Source organism: Trichoplusia ni, chromosome 10 (assembly GCF_003590095.1).
Source record: "Trichoplusia ni isolate ovarian cell line Hi5 chromosome 10, tn1, whole genome shotgun sequence".
NCBI lineage: Eukaryota > Metazoa > Arthropoda > Insecta > Lepidoptera > Noctuidae > Trichoplusia > Trichoplusia ni.
The window spans coordinates 12,275,889-12,286,236 of NC_039487.1; positions in this window are offsets into that span (position 1 = coordinate 12,275,889).

The window sequence follows — 10,348 nt, forward strand, 5'->3', positions numbered from 1 at the left end:
GTAGTCGTGTCCGTAACGCCGCGGCATTTTTTTTATATACATATTTGCTTTCGCTTATCAGTGTGTTGCCGTTTGTTTTATGATTGCTGGAGGTATTGTTTATGTGACATTTCTTAATACCTTCGTCTTTCAGTATAAATCAAAAGTGAAATCCCATTAGCTAGATGTATAGTGATGAGCGGCGCACAAAGCTAGCGAGCTGGTAATCCGGCACAGGGGAGCGGTTCACTAAGTGCACGCCCGAGACAAGCTGCAGGACAAGCAGAAGGCTCGCTCGACTGTCATGCTCCATGTCACGCTCACAACGTCTGTGACGTTATAACTGATACGTATCTGAAGGCAGACAGTATTTCAATGAAGTTAGTTCTCGATTAAGATTAAAAAGTACTAAAGTTGTATTGTTGTATTGGAGATAGAATCGAATGTAGTTTGTGTTGCATTTAGCTGGTGAACACACACCGTGTGACGCTCCACGAGGAGTTTGATTTCTGTGTGGCTGTGTTGCGTGGCGGCCGCCATCAGCCGGTCTGTTCCCGGGATACGGACGAGCCCCGCGGGACCCACGCGCTGCCGACACTCCTCGAATATTCTCCGGGACGCCAGGTGACGTCCGTGTTTTATTATCACAATAGTATTAGCCGGATTCCGACGACTCCTCCGAGACCTACCAACATGTCACGAGTTCCAGAGCTTTCTGCTTCATCTGATCTCGTTTACGATAATTATTACATTTAACTTGAAATTGGATTCAGTCGTAGAAACTTGACATTATACATGCATTCACAAAGCGTGCAGATTCTATACAACAATATATGTTTGTTATTTAGTACCTTCAGTGAGGACATTTAATTTCCAGCGCGATTGTATCTCAATGGAAACGTTCAAACGCCAGTTATTGGGCACACTTCCAACTTCTGGAATATAACACAAAATATTTGGTGAGCAAGGAATCAGGTCAAAGCGGGCAAAGCACATATTTTTCAGGAATAACGCTTCGCAGTACAGAGTCTAGTTTGTGGCTCGAGAGCGGCCGTATTTAGGTATCGAATGACCGGCTCGGCTAACGTTTTATGAAATAGACGAGGACGTTGTTACAACATATATTAGTAGCCAGGCTGCTGGCGATTTGGGGACTTTTAATTAAAAGTAATGTTGGGATATCGTAGCAAATGGCCGTTGCATAATACAAGGTCGGTGCGCCGCGGGAGCCGCCGCCCCTCTCATGAAACTTATATTAGCGGCGCGGTGACGGTCTCCTGCGTTGTAGCTGCTTACATTCATGGGTCGTCATTGCCCAGTTAACGCTGATACTGCCGTAGCAACCTTACACGTAACATCTTGCAGGCCTTTGTCTACAGCTCGCTGATTGTTGCCAGCTTATCGTATGTAGTAGATACAATTTCATTTGATAATGTTTTTCGATATTGCATGCATTTTTACCATCGTTATAGCGATGCTTTGAATCTGTATTATTTTTTACGGCATTTTTAAGTGTAATGAACCGAGAGCTGTATTCATGGGGTCAGAAGGTCACAGGGGTCACTCCATTTGTCATGTCAATAATTCACAATGTGCCTGAAAGCCAGGGCACGGCGCGCGCGGCCGGGACGTGCATTTTACGAGAGCAGGCTTTAATGTGCTCCCGATGTGGGTGACGCCGGAATGTTACGTATTCTGTGTAAGGGATCAGTTACGGCTTACAATTACAACGTTCATTTATTTTAGCTACTAATACAATATAATCGTACACGTGGATAGGACGCTCCAAAATCAAAAATACAATTTAGACATTAAATATAAGTCACAATAACGAGTCAAAGAAATTTATCGAACTCATATGAACTCGTCGGAACATCAAGGCGTCCTCGTGCAGTCACTTCCACCAACTATTACATTCTGCAGGCAGTATTCCCAGCGAGGTAATTATCGGCTGCGACTTACGAGCACTAACTCGCGCGTTAACGTTCCCAGCGCGCGGCGCTCGCGAGGATTACTTGCGCTAACTTCATGCGCCGCTGATTCTATATCGTGACTCGAGAGTTATTCCTTTTCCAAAGGTTCTTTCCGTCGGCTGTAATAAGAGTTATTTTGATTCGAGTTTCGACAAATATCGCTGTCTGATATGCTGCCGTGCTGCGAAGAGGAGCTATGACTCACAACACGCGCGTCTGATATGTATGGTATTCACGATAATCTAAGAGTCTGATCGTGTCGTTTCGAATAACGATGTGCTCACGCTGTGGGATTTTCTTCAAGAAATACAATTAAATTAAAAAATAAAAGTGGCTAGCCAGATGCGAGGCCCTATATAGCAAAATATAATATCTACTAAAACTAAGAATGTAAACTCGGTGTCTTGTGTAATTGCTGGAGATGTGTGTCGGGTCGGCAGATTCCAGCTAATCGACAAAACAGCGTTGACGTAAGAACTCATTATAATAGTGTCGCCGTTAATTAGTTAAAGTTTTCCCATCAGCGCGCTCCTCTCGGCCGGTGGCGGTCATCCCGCGCCGACACGCCGCGCGCCGCCACTCACTGGGACCGAACTATTTACTAGTACAGAAAATTATCATGAACACTAGTGCACTGCATTTGATACAGGATAAAAATAATAAACATTAAGAAAAATATGACGTACATACCTACTTATGTGTGACGTATGTATGCAGTTTCGTAGACAGTGGAATAGTGCCGAAGGCTCTACGCACGAGTGACAAGGAGGCCCTGCATGAGGAGCTGGGAGGGTGCTCGAGGGCTGTGAGCTCTGAGAGCCGTGTGACGAGCACTGCGGCTAACTGAGAGGCGGTTATATCTCATGTGGGCCGAGACGACGGTACCGGTATTTTAAACTGAATCACGATTATACTCGTCTAGTAAGGTTCAAACACAAATCGACGACAGTCTTTATTTAGGTTTATTTATTTATCCAAAGGGTAAAAACAGAACCCTATTATGGAGGTTTCACCGTCCTTCCTTCATTCCGCCACCAGGCTGAATCTCATGAACTGAATATTATGATTCATATGGCCAGACAGCTGTAATTCTAATTTCACAGATAATTTATTTCTGTTGAAGCTAAAACAACCTTATACTATTTTTTGTATAAGATCAAGGTTAAAGAACAGTCATGAAACGGTCTTTAGCCTGCTGCGAGTGCGAGCTTGGAGCGGTACTCATCGTGACGTCGTCAGCGCTGACACCACGCACGGGCACGGGCGCCAAATCTTAGCTGTCGGATCGGTATAATATGTAATGATTAGCTACGTGTAAATTTAATTGAAGCGTAGTTCGTTAATCGTATTAAACATGGCGCCCGTTATCGCTGGAGCGTTAAGGTTGTAATTATAAATGAGTACTTTTTGTTGGCGACGTCCACTAAGCCGGTGAGCCGACTTCAGCCTCAAATTATAATTGCGGTCGGAAATAGGGCGTGTTATTAAAACATGCGCCGTGCACGGGATTGAAAGAGCGGCGCGTCTCAAAGGTGAGTGCCGCCGACAGGAGCCGGGGGGGGCGGGCAACAGCGGGGGGGGGGGGGTGTCGAGGGAAGCCGCGTGTTTGCTCGGGGGCTTGCGGCTTCAAGTGATACTTCTGAGGAGGAGTTGAGACAGTTTATTGGTGACTCTTAGTCAACGGCGAGACGCCGCGCCTCTGTTATTCTAAGAAATATACTGTCACGCTTACAGGCCCTTTGAAAATATTATATTTTTTTCAAACCTTTTGAAAGCTGTAGTTTTCAATCCTTATCCCACTCCCTAATGTAGCAAAATTATTTCTAGTCCGAAGCACAACTTGAAACTCAGTTGTTATCCCGTAAGGCCTACACAGGCGCGCCAAGTTCGCGCCAACACTTACACTTCAATTGAATTAGGTCCGCAGCCCGCGGACTACCACTGTACCACATTATCATTTCAATTTACATCTCACGAGTTTAACTCGGCAAAGTCTCGCTGCAACTACTAATCGTTCAAATTATTCACAAGAAAGTAGCAAAACTAAATATGAGAGTCGGAATCATACATGTATTATTATTTGTGAGTTGCATTTAAAATAATGACAACTTAACATCATTAACAAGAAAGTGTTACAACAACTATTTTATTGATTTCAATGAAACCCGCTTATAATAATTAAAATGTGCGAGAATCAGTAAGTGACGAGGTTATGTAGGTAATAGGTATAGGTCTGTTAGAGCTGTATGTAGTGCGGGCTTGCGTTCAGGTATAAAAATAGTCTGCTCTCGATAATCAGTGAGTTGTCCAGGCGAGCGGGCCGGGGCCTGTGCGCTGGGCCGCGCGGGGCCGCTCCGGGACACTCGCACGGTGACATTTCAATATGCGTGGGACGTAAGCGGCTGACATTTTACCTTAATTTGTATTAATAGAATATTATGATGGTACCTCCACACCTCTCGACAGATCTTAATTAAATGGGCTTTGAAGCTTTTTAATATGATGTTCATTAAGTCAGGGACAAGTAGGTACGCCAATATAATGTTTTGCAAGGTATGCTTTTTAATTGAATTGGCTGTGTTGTAATACATTGTTATTGATTTCTGATTTTTAACTTTACGCGTAATAATTTTATTCTGCTATCAGTGCAGTATCCTCGCTAGCTACAAGGCGCTGTACCGCTCGCTGGACATTCTGGGCGACGCGGCATTATTCATAGAGTAGCGCAGAGCCCAGCGCGGCTTATCATCCGTCACCGCTAGCCCGTATCGAGGAGCGCTGCTGTACAAGTGGGTCACAGGTTTTATTGCGACGAGGATTTACGACGCGCCGTGAGTGGCGGCGGCAGAGCGCGGTGACGTCACGCCGTGTCGCTCTCGCATCCAGCAGCTGCGAGCTCCCAAGCGGCCGGTGGAGCGCCTCTCACACTAATTGTGACAATTCGACATTACACGTGTTACTTCCACCTATAGCTAGCTTTTTGTGGGGGAATCCGAGACGAACGGGGCTCGTGTGTCGCTACTCTCATGTCCAAGAGTAACGCACTTGCTTTTATATATTATTATGAGTGATTCACTAAGTCCTAGCGTTGTAGTGGGTACGACGACACTAATGCAATGTTTCATTTATGTTACATATGGAAAAATAAACGAATGCATTATTTTTATGGGAGTGTGTTTGTACAAATTACCAACCTATTTAATCCCGAAGAGGCACATTTGAGAGCACGTTTACACATCAGCACCCAAACAAACGAGTGCTTGGAACCGCAGACACTTGGTGAACTTCGTGAGTCCTTCACGTCGTCCGTCAAGTTATCATAAACTTTTGTTAAACAAAGTTTAACTTTGCCGAAAAGGAAGCTTCAAACAAGTCGACAGAGAACAGTACTTGGCGAACTGCTGGCAAATTGCGCGTAACCGCCCGCGCTCAGAGTAACCAGTGCAAGAGTACAAGTGCGGCGTGTAAGATACGGCTCTCGGTAATATTATGTCAAAGAGGCCGTGACTTCATACGCATTAGCATAAAGTGAGTGGTCCGGAGGCTCCCGCGCGCCTCGGATCACTTCGGGACACTTCGGGAGCGCTCGCCGATATTCGGAGGAGTTTTTGCAAATTCTCAAACACGTCGCTCAGTTTTATAATGTGTCGGAATAATTCATAGTGCGCCGGGCGAGCGCATGAATATGTAACGTGGATGGTCCACCTGCCCCCCCCCCCGCTCGGCCCCCGCCGCTCGCCCCGGCCCGCGCCCCCCGCGCCCCACGCCCCGCCGCTCTGTGTAGTGTCTGTACGGTTGTGCTAACGACACTGCGGTTAATGTTGTGCACACATTAATATTAACACACCACGCCGTACGTACCTTGTGTACGGATTTATACATTATTTAGTAACATGAATTAAATTGATTTAACAGCAGCAAGTCCTACGGAAGCGTATAGGGTCAGTTGCTTTCAAATTACTTTCAATGCATCTGGAAAAACTATGCTTAGCTTTTTGAAAGCTTAACACTCGTTCTGAAAGAGAATTCTTCGGATTTTGCTAAAGTGATTCATAAAGAACGTCCATGCATGTATGAATATGAAACTAACTCTGTATCTTGTTATCTTTATGAACAGTTAAAGATATTGCCTTGATTTCAATATACTTGGATCAACACCCAGACGCTATAAGCCAAATATTCTGGTAGATAATACAATTTCTTTTTGTACAAAAGATAAAAATATTTCATATTGTATTCAACCTTTGGAACACATTTCAATTCAACACAAAAGTAAATAAACCCCTCTAAAGCGACTACATATGTTCATCGACAAACATTTATCGTAGCAAGTGCTACGAGCTACGCAAGGTCATCGCTATGAGGTTACAAACTGCTACGCGGTCCGTTCAACTGGTAATGTGAAGTCTCTAAGGAACATTTTCTATTCATAGTGTGGTTTATAAAAATAAGTGAGTGTAAGACATGTAGTGGGAGTCGAGCGCGTGCTGCGTGTTGCGGGGGCGCGGGGGGGGGGGGCGCGGGGGGCGCGGGGGCGCGACTACGACTTATTAGTCGCGGCGCGAGCAGCGTGCAGAATTTAGCTTCTCTCACTCAGTAATTATTGTGATGTTGCTTGTGTGAGTATTAAACTAGAGGAGCCGAATATGTTTTCAAGATGATTGAATTAAGAAATTATGTAATGTATTACTTGTAGGCTTGGTTAAGTTTGTCAACACCCAAAAAATTTGGATTATTGCTTTTTAATAAACTTGCCGGAATGGCAACGTCACTATCATCCTAACATTTTGGATATTGTTTAGCGCTTCTCGTAGTTGTAGTTCGCAGCGGTTACAGTTTTTTTATTTATTCAGCTTGTCAGTGTCAGCCTATGTCGGTTGGTCTCTAGTAACTGTAGGCGCCGTGTTTCCCGCCGCGAGTCGCTAGCTCGCACGAGCGGCTAATATAGGTTTCTTGCCACTGTTTATTGCTTCAACATAAGAGGTTCCACATATATAAAGCAGCAGTTGCAATACTTTAGTAAAATCTACTGCATTAGCACGTTTATTCAAGAAAACAAATGGTGCAATAGATTAACAAAACAACACAGCAAAGGTAAATAAAACAATTTTGACAGAAAGAGTAAACTTCTACCGAAACCATCTACTCCGTCATCTATTAAAAACCCCGGCATGACACCGCGGTGTGCAACAAATTTAATTAGCCAAAGATTTATGTAGCTGTGAGGCGGAGACAAGAGCCTGATGAAGCGTGAATAAATTCTTAATACTTTTATATTTGACTGAGTGGAGCGGCGCCAACAAGCGGCGTTGATTGCGAATGTTTCATTAAAACTTGTTCCCGAGACGTTCAGCCATCGGCTGCGGCTCATAAATACGCAACCATCGTTCATCTCGCGCTCAATACGCGCGGACACCCGAGCTTTGCTCAAAACACCGTCTATTACACGCACGCAATTGACCTTTAACCCTATCGTACACATTTTAAAGTTGGTTTTAGAACGATCATTCGTGCCGTGTCGTGAGTCCGGGCTCGGCGGCTCATACATTATGTAGGGCCGCTATCGCCGCCAGATCGCGCCGCCTGCTCACTCAGATGAGGCTCAAATCTTAAGTGGTGATATTTATTTAAGTAGACGCTTCGGCAACACCTTACACTCTTGAACACAGCTGATGCAGGTACGAGGAGAGAGGGATGAGGGCGGGGGACAGCGCGAAAAGGGCAAACACGTGTTTGATAAGGGCTTAAATAAAATGCGGGAAACGTGAGAGTATTTACACACGCTAACCTCACGGGAGATAAGCTCAAGGTCAGCAACTCAACGCGCTTACGCGATTCTTGTATAGTGAAGCTCGCGCCGCCTGTTCGCTGCAGACTATAGCGATACGAACATACAAGTCATTCTTAGCTGATCTTAGTCCCGAGTGACACCCGCGGCTCGTGACGTCACGCGGCTCCAATGCCCGGTATCCATCAGCACCGCTCACCGCTCACCGCTACCCTCTAATAAAACAAGGTCCCAATGTGATGCGGAAAACATTTCGCATCGATTTCTCTATGGTTCCGGCGCTACCGAGTCGCGGGCAGCTCGGGTCCCGCCGAGCGAGCACAGCCGAGCTAAACCTGAATTAAATATAAAAAGCTTTAATATTATATAAAAAACGGCCGCGCGAATGGCCACGGTAATCCTACGTGAACTACGCACTATTACAATTAATGCGGCCAGGCAAGAAACTTTAATAAATAGTAAGTCTGATAGAGGTATTGAATTTTACATCCCCTACTTTGCATGACTAGACTTAATTATTCTGCAGCTAGCAAAGCATCCCGCGTAGGAAAAAATACGAACGTGAGTTCTAGCTCGCTTGTATTACGTATATTTGTTTTGTTTGTAATTCGATTCTTCAATATTGAAGTAACCTATTGCTCGGATACCTCTTACCTCGCCAGCTGCACTGCGTGATCACAGCCGGCCCCCGCCGACTCGTGCCAGACGTAGGCCCACACATACTAAACACTGAATTATTTACAAAGACCAGTTCCCGATGGTATACAAATACGTAACAAAGTGCCGATAACATCAAAGTGTTGCCTCTTAATACATTAAAAGGGTTCCGCCGCCCGCCTCCATTACAATTTTTATTCAGTAAACGAATATTTATTAATCATTTTCCTTTTACAAATATGTTTTAACATTTTCATGCCGGTTTATCTACTCGTGTATGCGGAATAAGTAGCTTTTAGAATCCCACACAAAGATATTTGAATGTATTCCTTCGGCGTAACGCTGAGAAGCCGCCGCCGATCCTTTCGGGCCGAATGTATGGAACTTACCTGATGGAGATTAGGGATACGGAAATCAGGAATATGACGTCATCGCGGCCGGGAAAGGAAAGCTGCCATTTGTCGAAGTGGTCATTTTGAGAACAGATCGCATCAGTATTATCAGTTAACAGACTAAAGCGGTTCATTTTAAACCTGTTTTCGTGGTAAATATTTCAATTACAATAAGCGACAGCCACAACAGCTGCTTACATGTTATATTTTTATGAATATTTGATGTATACTGGTAACACAATAATAATCATACCTCGACTCGCGGCCAGGTGTTCGGCTACTCTCATGACAAGCATACCTCCCCCCCCCGCACCCTCAGGTGTTTGGTATGCGTGTGTCGCTCCTCAGTTACGAGCTAAAGTTTAAACGATATGAGCGCGGAGTGCGGCGCCTCCTCCGCACTCAACTCCTAATGATTTCATGTGGAGCAGACGAGGTTCCGCGTCAAAGTTATCCTTCTATTCATTATATGAATACTCGTACAGATTGAGATGACACCAAAAATTGCATTTTCTAATACGATTCGTTTTTATGGCTGACTAGCTTTTGCCCGCGGTTTCACCCGCGTAGTACCATATTTTGTGGTTATTTTACAGTTCTTGTTTTTTTTTTGCAGCAATTTTTCCCTATTTTCTCACCGTTTAAACCTTCCCTGGACTACTACGAATATTTCAAGACTTAAATTAAAATAGCTAAATCGGTTCAGCCGTTCTCGACTTTTAGTGAGACTAACGAACAGCATTTTTATATATGTATAAGAAGATTTGGTATTAGTCACCGATAACGAATGGCAAGATTAGCTACGGCAAGCAGTCTGCTTAAATAGCAAAATGGTCACCGAGCCATAAAGACTGTTTGTCCAATGATCATTTAATCATGAATTTAAGTCAAGAGGGGTATATCCAGATAGAGAGTCTCCGGTAGTGTACCGTCGTGTGACCTGACGTGGGTTAAAGTTCCATGCTCATGATGCTTCTGCTCTGAACGAACAATCGCAGAAAGGAACTCAATAACATAACAGAGCTAGAAGACTTCTTCGTATTTATGTGTTTGGTGTAAGTTGTCTCGCCCCCCCTGATCGCGAGCGGCTGTCCTACTGCGATCCTGCGTTTATACTAATTGATGTATAAATATTAAGAGGAAATGAAGGTGGAATAGATATCTGTTATTATCGCGAGTTTGCGACCTCGGGGACGGATAAACCCCACAACTTCCGAATAAACTTTTCACGAAATACGTCAACACGCGCATTTCTTTAAATATGAAGGATTGAGCATCGGATACTAAAAATAAACTTATCTACTGATAATACTTTTTTAAGAAGTCTCTTGGGAATGGGGATTGCCTCATTAGTTTCGGACCCATCCGGAGTCCTTACTCAAGAGGATATGTCGCGAGTGGAACTGATACTTATTCGTAGCTGAATATTTGTAAATGTGAAGATTGATCTGATTGATAATATAAATTATCTTACCTAACATTTTTGAGAAATCATTGTCCCTCTGTCTTCATATACGAGATCGGCTCGTTAGTTAATTATAATCTCAGCGTGCAAGTAG